This window comes from Cupressus sempervirens, chromosome 4 (genome assembly GCF_028749045.1).
Source record: "Cupressus sempervirens isolate cs-2001-9-10 chromosome 4, ASM2874904v1, whole genome shotgun sequence".
In the NCBI taxonomy this organism is placed as follows: Eukaryota; Viridiplantae; Streptophyta; class Pinopsida; order Cupressales; family Cupressaceae; genus Cupressus; species Cupressus sempervirens.
The window spans coordinates 177,015,957-177,033,848 of record NC_143121.1 but is presented as its reverse complement, the minus strand read 5'-3'; positions in this window follow the sequence as shown (position 1 = coordinate 177,033,848).

Genomic DNA, 17,892 nt, shown 5'->3' with positions numbered 1-17,892 from the left:
ATAGGGCACTTAAAATTTACATATGATAATTTAAAGTTTGGTGACCATTAAATGAATTTAACAATGTGATCATTAAACAGACATTTAGAGACCTTGATTAACTCATCTCTAACTAACTTATCAAAACAATTCAGATATAAAACATTTTCTCCAAAGTAAGAAATACTTACCCAACCTCAGAAATTTTCTTCCAACCAATTGGACATATAGAACATTTCTTTTCTAGATCTAGTCCAAATTGCAAAAATGCCAGGGTTTGTGCATTCCATCCATGCTTCCTCGCTTTCCTCACTTTGAATCAGAATTGTATCTGCTGGATCTACATTATGGGTCAGGTTTTTAGGAGATTTTTCCATATCCTCTATATTTTCCTTAGCCAATCTTCGGAATGGAGGAACATATGGTCTCGGAGTAGCATTCACGAGCATGTTTAGATTTCCTAGAGGAATTATTGGAACCCTAGATTCTTTCAATGGAGATTGAGCATGAATGTTATAGCTTGCAACAACATATTTGGTCATATTAAAAACCCTAATCTAGTGATTTAGGCTTTCCACTATGAAGATTATGTTTGAATTATACATATTATGGTGTTGGGGCTTGTTTTGGTTGATCCCATCCTTTGAAGCTGTCCTGGGGAATCCATTAATGTGTAAATCTTGATTCCAGTTGTTTTGCTTGTCTGATTCGGCGAGGATGGAGAAAGTATGGCAAGTTTCTAGAGCATGTTGTGCCTTATTTGCAATGCTACTATTCACAAAGTGTTGATAGTAGGGTTGTCATGGACTTGTGAACACCTTGCTATTAGAATTTTCCCTTTTACATTTTTTCATGCATCAACTTGGATATGTCAGAATACTTTTGCTTTCTGCTCTGAAAAATTTCGCATGTCTGCTTGTTTTCATCTGACTACTATTTTTTGCCATTTTTTCCATGCATTGGAGTTGTTTTGTGTATATATTATTATATATGATTATAATTATTATTATATATAGTAAATGCATGATTATTATTATTATTAAATATAATATAGTAATATATATGATAAATATTATTATCATTATTAATTATATAATCTAGCAATATTAAATATATATTTAGTAATATTATATAATTATTATTATATATAATAATATATATGGTTATTATTATTATTAAATATATAGTCTAGAAATATATGAGTATTATTGTTATATAATCTAATAATATATTATTATTATTAAATATAATATTGTCCTGAAATGCATTGAGAACTCTCGACACATTTCATGAAAACATATGTCCCTAAGGCCCCTAGTGACCCCTTTTGATGCATTCATGTTGGGTCCCAAGGGGTCATAGGGCCCCTACAGACATATGTTGTCATGAAATGCATCAAGAGGGCTCATAGATTAACCTATGACTCCTCTCGATGCATTGGAACTAACCAAATGTGTCCCTAGGGGCTCTAGGGTCCCTAGGGATGTATGTTATCATGAAATGCATTGATAGAGGTCATAGGTTAACCTATGACCCCTCTTGACACATTAGAACCAACCAAATGGGTCTCTAGGGGTCCTATGGCCCCTAGGGACATATGTTGTCATGAAATCCATTGAAAGGGGTCATAGTTTAACCTATGACCCCTCTCGATGCATTAGAACCAATAAAATGCATCCCTAGGGGCCCTTAGACCCCTAGGGACATACGTTGTCATGAAATACATTGAGAGTGGTCATAGGTTAACCTATGACCCCTCTCAATGCATTGGAACCAACCAAATGGGTCCCTAGGGGTCGTAGGGCCCCTAGGGATATATGTTGTCATGAAATATATTGAGAGGGGTCATAGGTTAACCTATTACCCCTCTCAATGCATTCAAATGAACCAAATGTGTCCCTAGGGCCCCTAAGGACATATGTTGTCATGAAATGTGTTGATAGGGGTCATAGATTAACCTATGACCCCTCTCGATATATTAGAGCCAACCAAATGGGTCCCTAGGGGTCCTAGGGCCCTTAGGGACATATGTTGTCATGAAATGTATCGAGAGGGTTATAGGTTAATCTATGACCCCTCTCGATGCATTGGAACCAACCAAATGCATCCCTAGGAGCCCTAAGGACATATGTTGTCATGAAATGTGGCAATAGGGGTCATAGGTTAACCTATGACCCCTCTCAAAGCATTAGAACCAACCAAATGGGTCCCTAGGGGTCCTAGGGCCTCTAGGGACATATGTTGTCATGAAATGCATCGAGAGCATATTGAAACCAACCAAATGCATCCCTCGAGGCCCTAGAGCCTCTAGGGACATACATTTTCATGAAATGGATCGAGAGGGGTCATAAGTTAACCTATGACGCCTGTCGATGCATTAGAACCAACCAAATAGATCATAGGTCATAATAATAATAATAACAACAATAATAATATATGTTGTCTATACTTTATTTAATAATTATAGTAAAAATCATAATAATATAATATAATATAATAATCATATATATATATAATTTATAGGTCATAATAATAATAACAATAATAACATATATTACGTTATTATATTTAATAATAATAGTAAAAATTATAATAATATAATATGATAATCATATATATATTAATATATATATATATTATATTTATAGTTTATAATAATAATAATAACATAAATTATTATATTTAATAATAATAAAATATAATAATAATCATATATATATATATATACATATATATATATATATATGTATATGTATATATATATATGTATGTATATATATATATATATGTATATATATATATATCATACATAAGTTAATGAAATTTGTTTGCATTGCCCATAATTCCCTCCAAAATTTTGGAATCAATATCGGATATCTGATCTATTATCGGATATCTGATTTAATATCAGGTATCCGATCTGAGATCAGATACCTGATTAAACTGGCATGATTTTTCCAACATATTCGCAGTCACTGCAAACTTGACAACATCGCTTTTTGTGGGCCATTTTCATAGGTTTTGGGAAAACTAACTTTTTGGGGCCCAAACAATCGAAAAAGGTTCAATAATATATCATTAGGTTTCTACTATTTTTATTAGTTGTCAAAAGGCTAAACACAAAAGGAAGATATCGAATGAAGACATTGTAGCATATAGGGAGAAGGTAAATCACCAAAGGAAAAGACAAGGTATGTTAAATGTGAGTCAAGTTGATGATGTATTGGTTGAAGGTGAAATCATAGAGTCATATAATGAATATGTGTAGTTAGAGAATGAAAATGTACCAATCAATAACAATAATGTCAGGATTGAAAATTTAGAGAATAAAATGCTACCAGGTCATAATTTAAATTGCATGATTAACGATGCTGAACATGAAAATGCATAGGAACCTTACATATCTCCTAATTATAATCGACATGAAGGTTCTAGAAAACCAAAATGGATAATTGAAATTGATGAAATGATTATTACCAATTTGAAAGGGAAAAATTCAGAAAGAACCATTTGGTTATGGGCTTCAAGACTATATAAGATGTTTTTCGGCAACAAGACAATGGTGGAGCAATGTCATATTTTTATGGACTTATTAAAGATGCAAAAGATGATACCTATGCTTTCCATATTGAAGATTTGTGTCAAAAAATTGGAAAGAAATGTAATTATTGTGAAGAATCTTTTCAATACTCTCAATAGCATTGGGAAAAATAGCAAGGAGAAGGATAAGAGAGCTACTCAAAGGGTTATTACAACCTCTTTGGTAAGTCATCATTTGAGAAAGGGTAGATATATGAGACAAACTTGTATTGACTTGAACCTAAATCATACTACTTTGAGAAGAGCACTTAGTAGACAAGAGAGAATTGATGATCCTCTTCAAAATGAAACATTGAAATTTGGTGGGAGACTTCCACATTTTGATAAGAAGCTATCTGATGATGTGAAGGAAGAAATTACACAATTTTGGCACTCTAGCTCAAGAGTATCACCCAATGCTAAAGACGTGTTAAAGTTGAGAATTGGTATTAGAGACCACATGCCACATCCTAAACATTATTTGGAGGTAAGTCAAACTATGTTGTTCAAAAAATTTAGAGAGATTCATCCAAGTCTTCATATATCAAAAAGGGCTTTTGAATCTTTGAAACCATTTTATTGTGTTCCACTTAAAATTCAAAATACATGTTGTTGCAAATATCATGTCAAGTTTTCTATGCACCATGAATTATTATGCTCCATCCATTCTACTTTTCATAGTAAAGAAATGTTGGAGAATTGTGGTGCTAGTGGTCTTCCAAAATCATCAAGAGACTTGCTAGATCAATTTTTATGTCGTAGAGTCAATGGTTGTTTCTTTTATAGAAATGCTTGCTTAAATGAGAAGTGTTCAGAATGTGGTGGCTTATCCAAGTTTGACACATGTTTCCATGAGGAGTGTGAACAAGATCTTGGGAAGACAATAGTAAAAAAAAAGGTATGTGAAATGGTGAAATACACATTGAAGAGTAGGGGTGAGGGCTCTAGATGTGAATTGGTTGCAAAAGAAATCATTGTGGCTAGTTTTATTTTAGATTTCAAGACAAATCTTTTCTACAAGTATGCAAGACATAGTCACATGTCTTAGTGGTTGGATCAAAAATTTGGAATGTGTAAGGAGACTTTTCCCATTGGCATTATTATATCAGTTGTTGAATTTGCTAAGAACTACACATTGCAACTTCAAAATAAGACATAATCTCAGTATTACAACTCCATCCAGATTGCTATTTTCATCCACATAACATATAGACATTCCCCTAATAGTGTGGAGGATAATTGGAAGATTATTAGAGAGTATCATTTTTATATGAGTGATGATAGATCTCACTCTCACAAGTTTGTGCAACATTTTTTCGAGAATTATTTTGATTTCTTACAAGAACATGCAGTTCCTATGGATAGACATATCATTTGGTCAGATAACTATACAAGTCAATTCAAGAATGCTCACATGTTTTCTTGGTTGTGTAGGATGCATGTAGAGAGGGGGGTGCCTCATATTTGGAGTTTTTTTTAGTTCAACCATGCAAAGGGGAACATGATGGAGTAGGGTAATGTGTGAAGAGAGCTCTAGTTAAGGAATAATTGAATATTTTGGGAGTAGAGCTTCTTGATTCTTGTAGCATTGTTGATTGGTGTAGTTTAGCATTATCACAAGGGGGGACTTTTGATTTAGTAGTGTAGACACCTAAATTTCATTACCTCGCTTCTGTAATCCTATTTAGCTATCTCTAAAGGCATCATTAATTAAATTGTTATTTAATTAATCTTTTGCCATCCCCTAGCTGATTAATTTAATTAGATCATCTATAGTCCTAATTGATAAATCAAATAACCCATTATTTATTAATTAATCCTATTCTCCTATCTAAATTCCAAAAATCTCAAAATTTATTAAAATCACTTTAATAAATAAAGCCCTCAAAACTAATAATCCTAAGCCTATCTCTAAACCTCCCCATTTAGCCTAATCCACCCCATCCACCTATACTAACCAAGCTTAGCTACTAACTCACCCACCCTCATAAATTCTATCCACTTGCCCATCTCTAACATCCTTAAACTAATCCTAAACCCTCTCTAACCCATCCCTTAATCATGTGCACAATCCTAAACAAGCTTAATACTTTCCTAAGCCAAGCCAAAGTCTTCCCTCAAAATATCCCAAACACCAAGCTTTGAATGCTCTTACAAAGCCATGAATGACTCTTACAAGCACATTCATTTCTCTTACAAGCCATTATGAGGGTCTTTATGAGCTTTGATCCTCCTTTGTTGACTCCTCAACCCCTTTTTCTCTAACCCATGACCTTGTGACACGTGTCACTCCTTGATTGGCTGTAAGGAAGCACAATCCATGTGCTCTCCTCTCATGCAATCTGAACCCTCCATGAGCTTTTCCCCATCCCTGCATCTTGACCATCCATCCCTCAAGCCTCTTGACTATAAATTGGATCCCCTCCCAAGCCATTTTAACCACAATCCATCAAGTAAAGTCATAATGTCATTTTGAGAACAAGTTTTACATCCATATCTATTATCCATATCCAAAATCCAACCCCTCCATTGAAGCAATTTGAAGCTTGAGCATACATCCCAAAAGCACAAACCTTATTTAGACATAGCCAACCAACAAAGAGCCATTCCTATTGGGAGACTCTTTCAATGGCTCATATTCCCAATTAGGAACCCTCTTTTGTCTATCTTGAAGTTTATGTTTGTTTTTAGTTTGTAGAAGCTTTTATTTAAATTTGGTTTCTCCAAACATGCTAACAACTCACGTATACATTTTGGCATGCCCGGTGGGACCCTACAAGGGTCATTTTAATCTTCATTTTTGCTAATTTCACATGCTTTTTCATTTTTTGGCTAACCATTGAAAACTAACATTTTATGCTTTAACTTTTGCTTCTTTGTCTTGTGGTTTTTGCTTGTAGGGTACAATTGACCGCCACAGGAATGTGCATACAACCCTCTAAGCGGTTTTGACCCAGTCAACTTTAAGAAAAAAACTTTTTTGCATCCCCACAGTCGTAGGAATGTGAACCCATGACCGTGGGAATGTGCCATATCCCGACGAGATCGCAAACCCACAGCCCCAGGAATAGAGAAAGACCAGCGGGAACGCCAGCAAACCAGGCCCAATTAACTCGCACATGCTGTTAAACCCAACCAACGAACCTGCCAACACATCGTCTAGCAGGAATGCGCCTCAGCATAGCAAGATCATCATTCCCACTTGTAGGAATGCTATCTTCTTCCTGTCTTAAATTTCTAAACTGTATTAAAACTTTTGTCCACTGGATTGTTATTCCCACTTGCAGGAATATTGTAAGGCCATAAATCTATGAGATCACTCTGTCAAAAAGAGCTCTTGGGTTTTTGGCTCGTATTTTTAATTTTTCTCTTTATCAATCTTTTGTGTCATTTCCACGATCCTAAGTCACGACAGGATTATCATTCTTGTGAACAGAGATTCTAGTGGGATTGTGAACTTGCGTGTGGGAATGTTGGTTCTCGCATTTTCTCTATGGGAATGCTCTCTATTTTTCTTGGTCTGGTTATAGTCATTGTCACTTGCAAATTGGAAAAATAAACTTGTATGCTTAACAACCCCAAAAATCAAACATTTCATTTTGGACCTTAAAAAGAACAACAAACAAACTTTCAAATTTGCATGCAATCTAGGCACACTTCAATTTTTGGGGCATAAAAAGAATCTACGTTTTAGAAACTTTTTAAGTTATAGAAAAAAATAAAAACACTTTTGACTAAGTTTTTTGTTGGACTCAACCTCTTTAATCACCCATCATTCTAACCATTGGTTGTAATATCAATGCCATATATGGGGATGTGTCTACCTAAGAGGGTGTTATGTGCTCCACAAAAATCAAACTCCACTCACTTGAGTTTTTATTGGTTTTTCTAAGATAGAAAATTTCTTGAATGCACATTAGTCTCGCTAACACTTCATTTGGGCATAAAAATTGAATGAACCTTGACGTGGAGGGCCTTCAGGTGCACACTTGAAATCAAGCTTTACACACATCTTTGTTTTGGGTTTAAAATAAAATCACACTCAATCTTGAATGCCTTAAAGAAAATTAATCGATACTTGATGTGGAGGGCCTCTGGGCACATAGGTTTTACTTTCTTATTGACCCTAACTCTCCTTTATGTATTTATTCTTTGATCACTTCTCTTTTTGGTGCATTTCAAATTAGAATTGAACCTTTGCATCTTAATCACGTGTGTTTTCAAAAAAGTCTAGATCAGAAAACTTAAGCATCAGTTGGAAAAGAACTCTATCTTTTAGCCCAAGATCATCCAAGTCTTCTCTCCCCTTGTCATCTTTTGAGGCCATCTTGGGTGCATAAGATTAAGATCCTAAATCTTATTTAAGTTTTAGGAGGCCTGCTTGGGGATTTCATCAGCCCTTGGGATGACCTCAACTCCATCGTTCTGGCAGAGTATAAAGATCGGGGGGTGAATCCAAAGACACCTCTCTTGGGATCAAGATTTTGTCACTTGGGCTAAGCCTCAAGGAACTTTATACCATTGATAAGTGAAAGAGGAGAAGTGGGTTACCGCTCCTCTCGACTGTGTGACATCTTTTTGGTTTCATCTATGGATTTCGTCCTCACGTACCTTGGGTATATTGAGGACTCCCTAGCTAAACCAACTATCAGCCTTGTGGCCAACTATCTAGGATGTTCATGTGCTTGAAGTGACTATTCAAAACATTTGTAAAACATACACACTCCATGGCACAGTTACTATCTTCTGAGAATCACAAACTTCTATCTGGTTGTTCTTATCTATTGCTTGATCTTTTTACTTATTGAATTAATGTTTGCCAAACTTGGTCAATCCTAGCTTAGGGCACACTTAGCATAGTCACTACCTATTGCAGAAGTTGAACACGTTGAAGCAAAACAACCAAAATCTCTCAAAGCCAAGCAGATTCAAGAATTTATGTTAGAAAAATCCAAACCCAAATAGAATTTTCACAAAGCCAAACTCAAGCCATCTCAGGCATACCAAGAAATTTCAGCCAAGAGAAAGGAAGTAACACCAAGCCCTCGAATTGCCAAACTCCACAAAGGAGAAGAAAAAGTTATCGACAAAGCCTGTCAAGACACCTGGTTAGATCACACTATTAGATTTAGCAAACATCCAAGAGTTAACCTAGCTTATGTCTTACCAACTAGGCATGAGTTCTATGATTAGGCCCCCTTGTTTCTCCACATCTTCTTGCATAAGTTTCACTTTAGAGTCATCTTTGTAGGAAAGCTAGCCATTCTAGGTTATCCCTTTAAGTATTTTAGCTCATCCATCTCATTTAGTTCTTTAGAACCAAACCATCTAGCTAGCAATCAGAAGCTTCACATCCAAGCCTTCAAAATCATTGTTATCTTACCAAAATTCTTCCATTCCTACCATCTTGCAAATCCACCAGTCTCACTGAGGTTATCCCTCTGATAGAGCTTTGTCTAGGGTAATCTAGCCTTGTCACTTTTCATCCCTCATCACCTTGAGCTAAAGGTTGGGATCCACAAGTGGTCAGTCTCATGTTTTTCCTAAAGGATCATCAATCTATCCTTAAGTTGACACAATCACCACCAAGCTTACACATAGGAAAGCAGACCTTTCATGTTTTGGCAACATATCTTTGAAGTTAGAATCCCCAACCCAATTCTCTTAAGTTTTTCATATAGCTTTGCCTCAACCTAGGAATTCATTTGCATAGAAAAGCTTTCCCCCTTTGCATCCGTCAGTATTGTTGCATCTCATCCCTAGGAACATTTTCATGCCACCCGTCACTCACTTAGCCAAGAAGAAGAAGGAAAAAATGGAGCCCTATCATTTGGATCAAACAACATCGCTCCCCTTGAGCACTCAACCATCCTTTAGCCTAGAGAATGCTATACCATCACCTACTAACATTGAAGCTTTCATGAACCAACCAAGAAATGTAGTATTGGTAAACAACATTATAGACAAGAACAAAGAAACAATCATGGCTAACTTTCAAAGGGACAATATAGGAGCCTTCGACTTTGGAAGACCTCCTCCCTTATCAGATCCATCTCAACCGTTGTTTGGGCAACTAACACTCCCAATAGGCTCTTATGATTCAAATTATCCTCAATATGTGCCAAAAGAAGAGCCTCAAACCAATCCTTTTGATCCAATAGACCCAAGCATACCATCCTCCACCCAAGTTGAAATCTCCATTATGCAAGCCAATCCAATTGCCACCACTCCATCCTTGGTTCATACCTCACCACTCCAAACTATCTTTGCCCAAAACACCCACCATTAACTTCCTTCACTATTGCTACTACTGCTCTTCAAGCTAGCCTTCCAAATCCACCCATCTCCCAAATTAGTGCTAGCATCTTTGGCCAACCTCAGCAATATACAATAGGGATGCCACCCATGGGGCCAAGTAATCAATCTTTCATCTCCCCTAGCTTATTCACCACAACCCAAAGTACAATTCCATCATTTCCATTAGGTCCTTGGAGCTTAATGCCATCCACCACAAATCCCCAAGCTACTACCTTCACTCCATCAAGCTATCAAACCCCATCAGTTACCTTTCCAAACTTTCAAATCCCACCACCTCCACCACCAACTCATTCATTACCTTCTACTACAAATTAATTTTCAATGCCACTTTTAGGAGGTAATCCACCACCCCTACCAATCACCAATTACTTGTAGATACCATCCCAAATGGGGGTGCAACCCACCTGCATTGGTCAAAATCCTCACATCCAAAGACAAGTTCCACAAGCTCCCCAATCCTTCCACCAAGCTCCACAAAAATCTTACACTTTACCTCCATGAAGCAATCCATTTATCCAATAGCCAACCTACATACCTCAATCCCAATCCCAACACTCATACCAACAACAAACCCCCCAACACATGCAACAATATATGCCATCTCAGCCTCAACAAACTATCATCCATCATACAACTACCCAAGCAATGAACAATCCCTATCGGTAAATCCCTCACAACCATATATATTCAATAGCCCCATATAGCACATACCTACCTTAGGGCACTCTGACATTGGGGGCACCCCAACCATCACTCATCAATTTAGAATGGGAAGAAATGAAGATAGCTCTAAAAGCCATCCAAGAAGGGAATGATCCGAAGACATTCAAGTTTGAGACTGTGTGTCCTTATCCATTTGATAGAGCCATTACTATGACTCCATTCCCAAAGCATTTTGAGATACCCAAGTTTGACAAATTTAGAGGAAAAGGAGATCTAGTCACCCACATCAAAGAATTCTATATGCACTGCCAAGAAGTGGCATACAGTGACATCTTCCTCTTGCGCCTCTTTCCCAAAAGTTTGGCTGGACTAGCTCTTGAATGGTTTTATAGAATCCCATATGGTACCATTAAAAACTTTGCTGAATTTTCTAAGGCATTGGTAGCCCAATATGCACATCTTGTTGAAATAGAGCTATTAGTAGTTGATCTTGTCCACACTAAGAAAAAAAGTGGAGAAAGCCTTGTTGAATACCTGCAAAGATGGCAAACCCTTACCACCTGCATAACCTGCACCTTGCCAGAGTGCCATTTGGTGAATATGTTTATTGATAATGCCCATCCCAACTTGGCTCACCACATGACCATGAACTATTTGTAGACCTATAAGGATATCAAAGAGAAAGGAATGATCCTTGAGAAAGGACTCATTAAACATGGTGTGGTCAAGATTTACAAGGAGGCCAACCAAAATCAATCAAATTCCAATGACAAATCTAGGCATTGGAACAAAAATAAGAATGTCACAATAGATGGGGTTACCGATACAAGACATGTGAATATTGTTGGTCCTTCCCAAAATCAGTCCAACCCACCGTATCAACCAAACAATAAATAAGCTATCAACTACCAATAGTAGAATCACCAAAGCTATCAAAGCCACAATCTAGGACCCAACTTTCAAGGGTCTCACAATCAAGCTAATGCCATCAATGTAGTTGTAGGACCAAAGCCCAAGTTCCAACCTGCACCTAGAAACTATACACCCCTTGGTGAGCCATTGGATGTCATTTTTGAGAAATTGATTAAGGAAAACCTCATCAAATTTCCTCCTACCTAGCAAATTGATCCAAGCAAATCCAAAGCTGCATGATACAAAGACAATGAGTACTACAAATTTCATAGGGTAAAAGGTCACACCACCCTTAGATGCATGAAACTAAAAGATTATGTGTAGGACCTCATTGATCGGAAAGAAATCACTATTGGTGCCCAAACCTTTCCCAATGCAGGCTTACAAATCTATCAAAATGCTTTTCCTCCTCACAACAAACAAAATCTTGGAAAAGCACCTATCCAAACTAGCAAAAACAACACCAACAACTGCTAGCCAAACCAATAGCATGAGAAGAATAGTGACCACACTTCATCCTACATAGACTATGGTAGCCTCATCGGTTGTATATATGAAAAAGAGCCTTCTGTCAATGTTATCAATATCCAAGGCCCAAAAAATGAGTGTGCAATCACCACTAGAAGAGCGTCATTGAACATCGTAGCCCCATCACTCCCATCAGCATTATCAACCCTAACAGTATCATCAGCTCCATCCTAAAGCCAATACAATATCTTGGAACACCTTGGGAACATGCCATCCCAAATCTCTATTTTAGACCTTCTCCGCAACAGTCCTCTATATAAAGACATCCTTGATAGTGCTCTCATAGAATCCCATGTCCCTTCAGATATTAATGTGACTAATTTTTGTAATCTTGTTGGACACCTCTCATCCTCATGTGCCCTATCATTCAAACCCACTGACATACCCATGGTCGAGCCAAATCACATCCTTCCACTTCACATAGCCATCATGGTCTCCAAATTTGTCATAAAATGAGTAATGATAGATAATGGATCATCCTTGAATATTTGCACCCTAAAATTCATAAAACAAGTTGGGTATACTGAGGTTGATATCATCAGTGAGGTTATCACCATCAAAGCTTATGACAACTTGGAGCGAACCACAGAGGGGATAGTTTTGCTACCCATCAAGGTTGGGCCAGTCATCCAAGAGTCAAATTTCCATGTTGTTGATCTAAACCTACCATTTAACCTCCTCCTTGGATGCCCATGGATCCATGCCATGAAGGTCGTCCCATCCACATATCATCAGTGCCTCAAATTTTTGCATTAGGGCACTGAAGTAACCATCCATGTCGATCCAGAACCCTTTGCTTATTGCAACACAATTGAAGTCTCATATACAAACCATTGCCCTGGCATTGAAATCAGCCAATCCATCGCCAATTCATCCAACACCTGTAATGACCCAAAAACTATCCTTGCCTCCACTCTATCTACAGTGAAGATCAACAACAAAGAATGTGGAGAATATAGTCTATCTAATGCATTTGCAGTTGGTGCATTGCCACTTGATCCACACACCAATGGACAACCCAAATATCATAAAGCTAAGGAGATTCCACCTGCTCGATACACACAGTTTGGCCCAACAACTTTTGTATCCCCAAAAATCCCTCTTCATGAGGAGCTCACTCCAGATATCAACAATTGGTTACATAAGGATGCACCTCCAAGAGATCAAGCATGCCTTGATCACTTCAGCCAGAAGTAGCCCCAAGTACATAAGATCATCATTGAAAGATGGAACTATCAAGGTGGTGGTCTAGGACCAGAGGAAAGCGGCATGCAATGCCCCATCGAAGCACACACATGGGAAAACAAGTTAGGTCTGGGCTTTGGCATACCCACAACTAGGGGCACCAATACATATGGTCATGCTTTTTTGAACATCCACTATGACCTTATAGACATTGAAGACATTCTAGAGGAAGTTGAAAAGAGAGCCTACGATGATATCCTAGACCAAATCTCTCTAGGAGATTTTGTTCTCCAAGAACTATCCATCCATTTCATTGACCTACCACTCACTCACCCTAAACTCATAGATTGGGACCAACCAAGCATCATACACATTGTTAAGTTCACATCAGAGGAAGCGCTTCTAATATTCATGGGAGCCGACACTACTCACAAGAAAAAAAAGCCAGATTTTGCCTATATCTATAAGCTAGATCCTAAGGGGTATTTTTGAGAAAATCCCAAGCTAGTTCCGATACACCCAAAACTAGAACTGAGGCAAATCTGAGACTAGCTAAGGCAGTGAAGAGAGCCCCTCAGCAAGAAGATCTAGGGTCACAAGTAGAACATGAGGATTTAGCATTGCCTCCTCAAGATAATCAACCAAAGGTGTCTTCTATTCTAATTGAGGATACTAGAGAAGTCAACATTGGTTCTTCAGAGATCCTCAGACTTGTTCACATTGCTGCATCCCTATCGCAAGACCAAGATGACCTCCTCTTTGAGGTCTTAAGAGAGAATATTGGCCAATTTGCATGGTCATATCAGGACATGCCATGACTTGATCCAATGTTTGTAGTTCATCATCTTGCAGTCGATCCAAAGATCAAGCCTGTTAGGAAAAATATTAGAAAAATTCACCCCAAGGTGGCATTACTGGTCAAAGCTAAGTTAGAAAGAATGTTAGCTGCTAAGGTCATCTGACCTATTGACTACTCAGAGTGGATCTCCAACATGGTCCCCATCACTAAGCCTTCTAGTGACATTAGAATTTGCACTAATTTTGGAGATCTTAACAAGGCTTGTTCAAAAGATGATTTTCCCTTGCACAACATAGATATGATTGTAGATCTTATAGCTGGACATGAAATTATGTCCCTTATGGATGGATTTTTTGGGTATAATCAAATCAAGATTGCAGAAGAGGATCAACATAAGACAACATTCACTACCCCTTGGGGAACCTTTTGCTACAACATGATGCCTTTTGGCCTAAAGAATGTTGGGGCTACCTATCAAAGAGCTATGACAGCCATTTTTCATGATCTCATCCATAGCATTTTGGAGGATTATGTGGATGATATCTTGGTCAAATCTCATACCTTCATAGATCATCTTGCTGACCTGGAGAAAGTCTTTGATAGGTTAGCCAAATATCATCTCATGCTGAACCCCAAGAAGTGTGTCTTTGGGGTCACATCTGGCAAGCTTCTAGGCTTTATAGTTTCTAAATGAGGTATAGAGATTGACCCCAAGAAGGTCAAGGCTATCTTAGACATGCCTCCTCCCCAGACACTACGACAACTTTGCACTCTTTAGGGAAAGCTTCAATCTGTCTGGTGCTTCATCTCCCAGCTTGCAGATAAGTATATGCCATTTGCACATTTACTGAAGAAGGATGAAAACTTCAAGTGGGATCCTTTATGTCAATGCAGCTTGATCATCTCAAGTAGTATCTCACCAATCCCCCTATCTTGGTTCCACCAGTTCCTGCTCATCCCTTGATCTTGTACATATCAGCAACACCTACTACTCTAGGGGTGCTTCTAGCACAACACGATGACTACGGTAGAGAAAGAGCCATCTACTATATCAGTAGAACCTTGGTTATGAACTCAATTACACTCCTATGAAAAAATCTTGTTTGGCAGTTTTTTTCTCAACTCAAAAGCTTCACCACTACATTCTAAGTCATACCATCAAGCTAATATCCAATATTGATCCTCTTAAGTATATGCTCTCTAGAACAACACTTATAGGCCATTTGGCCAAATGGATTATGCTCCTTAGCAAATTTGAAATCCAATATGTGGACAGAAAGGAAATAAAAGGCCAAGCCATAGCAGATCATTTGGCTAACGTACCTTTAGTAGATGCATATCCTTTAATCACAAAATTTCCAAATGAGCATATCTATCTAATTGAAGAATAGCCCCCATGGAAACTTTATTTTGATGGCTCATACACATTTCATGCATCAGGGGTAGGAATATTGTTGGTCACACCTCAAGGAGATTAAATTCCAAAAGCCTTCAAGCTACAATTCCCTAGCACCAACAATATCGCTGAATATGAAGCTCTCATAGCAGGATTAAAGATAGCCGCAGAATGGAATATCACTGAGTTAAAAATATTTGGCGATTCTCAGCTCATCATCAAGAAAATCCTAAATGAATATCAAACCAAAGATGAAAATTTATTACCCTACAAAGAGTTAGTTGATCAGCTAACCCAGCATTTTACAAAGCTTCAGTTTACACAAGTGCCTCAAATACAAAACAAAGTAGCAGACGCTATGGCTACTATCAGCTTACTCTTGAAAATTCCCCAAGAGGCTACGCAGTATGAGTTTTTAGTCGAGCAATTCCTTACACCCACCTATGTGAATGATGACTCAAACCATGTTTGCATCTTGGTTGGTCCCTAATCCCCTTGGTACCATGAGATTCACGCTTACCTTAAAGATGCTATCATCTCCCCTCACCTCACATGTACCCAATGCTAGAACCTTATCTGAAAGTCATCCCACTATGTTATCATAGCCAATACCTTATATCATCCAAGTTATCATGATACTCTCTCTTGATGTTTAGATGGAAATGAGGCCGCAATGGCGTTAAAAGAAGTACACTCCAAACTTTGCGATGCCCACACGAGTGGTATTTTCCTCGCACAAAAAATGCTTAGAGCAGGCTACTATTGGCCTACCATTGAAGAAGACTCCCGTGAGTTTGTCAAAAAATGTATCCCATGCCAGCAACACGCAATCTTGTGCATGCTCCAGCACAAGCTCTATAGCCTATTGTACCACCTTGGCCTTTCGCTTGTTGGGGCCTTGATCTAGTTGGAACTATCACACCTCTCTCATCTGATGGACACAAATGGATAATAACAGCTACAAACTATTTCACTAAGTGGGTGGAAGCAGTCCCCCTAGTCTCAGCTACAGGAGTTCAAGTCTCCAAGTTCATCTTGTACCACATTGTTTGCCGCTTCAGCATCCCATCCACCATCTTCACCGACCATGGTAGTAACTTTGAAAATCTCAACATGGAAGAATTATGCACTTCCCTTTGCATTCATCACCATTTTTCTAGCCCATATTTTCCACAAGGTAATGGCCAGGTAGAGGCAAATAACAGAACCCTCCTCAAAATCCTAAAGAAAGTTGTCAATGATTCCGGCCGCCATTGGCACCTACAAATAAATCTAGCCCTATGGGCCTATCGAACCTCCTTTGGTACATCCATAGGCACAAATCCATAGTCCCTAGTCTATGGTACCAAGGTGGTACTACCCATAGAGGTTGAACTTCCCTCCTTGCATATATCTTTGCAAGGGCAAATGTCAAATGAAGAATTAAGAGAAGCCAGACTCACCCAGCTAGATCTCCTAGACAAGAAGCGACAACAAGCTTATGATCATCTCATGGTCTATCAATCTTGTCTCAAAAGGAACTTCAATAAGAAGGTGCTTCCATGACACTTTCAGCCAGGCAACATGGTCCTCAAATAAAATATGAAAGTCCAAGCCGATCGAGAAAAGAAAGGCAAGTTTGAACCTACCTGGCTTGGTCCTTATGTTGTCACTGCATCCTTTGGCTCTGGAGCCTATCAGTTATCTACACTAGGAGGAGAACTCTTGAATGATCCTACTAACATCATTCATCTCAAAAAGTTCTATGCTTGAAGATCCTTGGTATACCTAGCTTTTGAAAAAATACAAAAAAATAGTAAATAGAAATAAGCGTCCAATGGTGAAAATTTGGCAATTCAAGTGCCTTGGATAGGTGCCTTGTTTACTAAGACTAATCCATTATCTATCACTATCCTATCCCTCATCCATCCATTCACCATCCCATAAAACAACTACTCGTTCCCTTGGTGTTCCAACCAAATATCCAACATCTAATGAAGCTTGTAAATACCTCCTGTATAGCTTGTAAATCTTGTACCTCATCTTGTAAATCTTGTACCAAAGCTTGTCTCATACCTTGTAAATCTTGTACCCTACCTTGTACATCCAAATCTTGTCCAAAACTTGTACCATATTCTAGCTTGTATTATATGCCAAAGCTTGTATCCTAGTTTGTATCCTATCACATGCACATGAAGAATCCCATTTTCCTTAAGCTTTTCACAAAACCATCACATTATCCAACTATCCATCCAACAAACTCTAAAATATTTCCATTTCACAAAAACCAAAACATGCACAACCTTGTACATTTGTAACATATCTTGGTCTATCAACTTGTGCATCCTCTTTAGCTTAGTACCCTTGTATCTATCCCGCTTTCATGTTAGTTCATCCTGATCCACATCTTGCACACACTACACAACCCTTGGTTAGCTATTCCAATACATCCTTTAGCTAGATCTCCTATCACCAAAGTGTTATCCTTTGTAGTTCAACTTGCTAGACGCATCACTAATCCAAATCCACCAGCTTAGGTGCTCTCCGATAGATC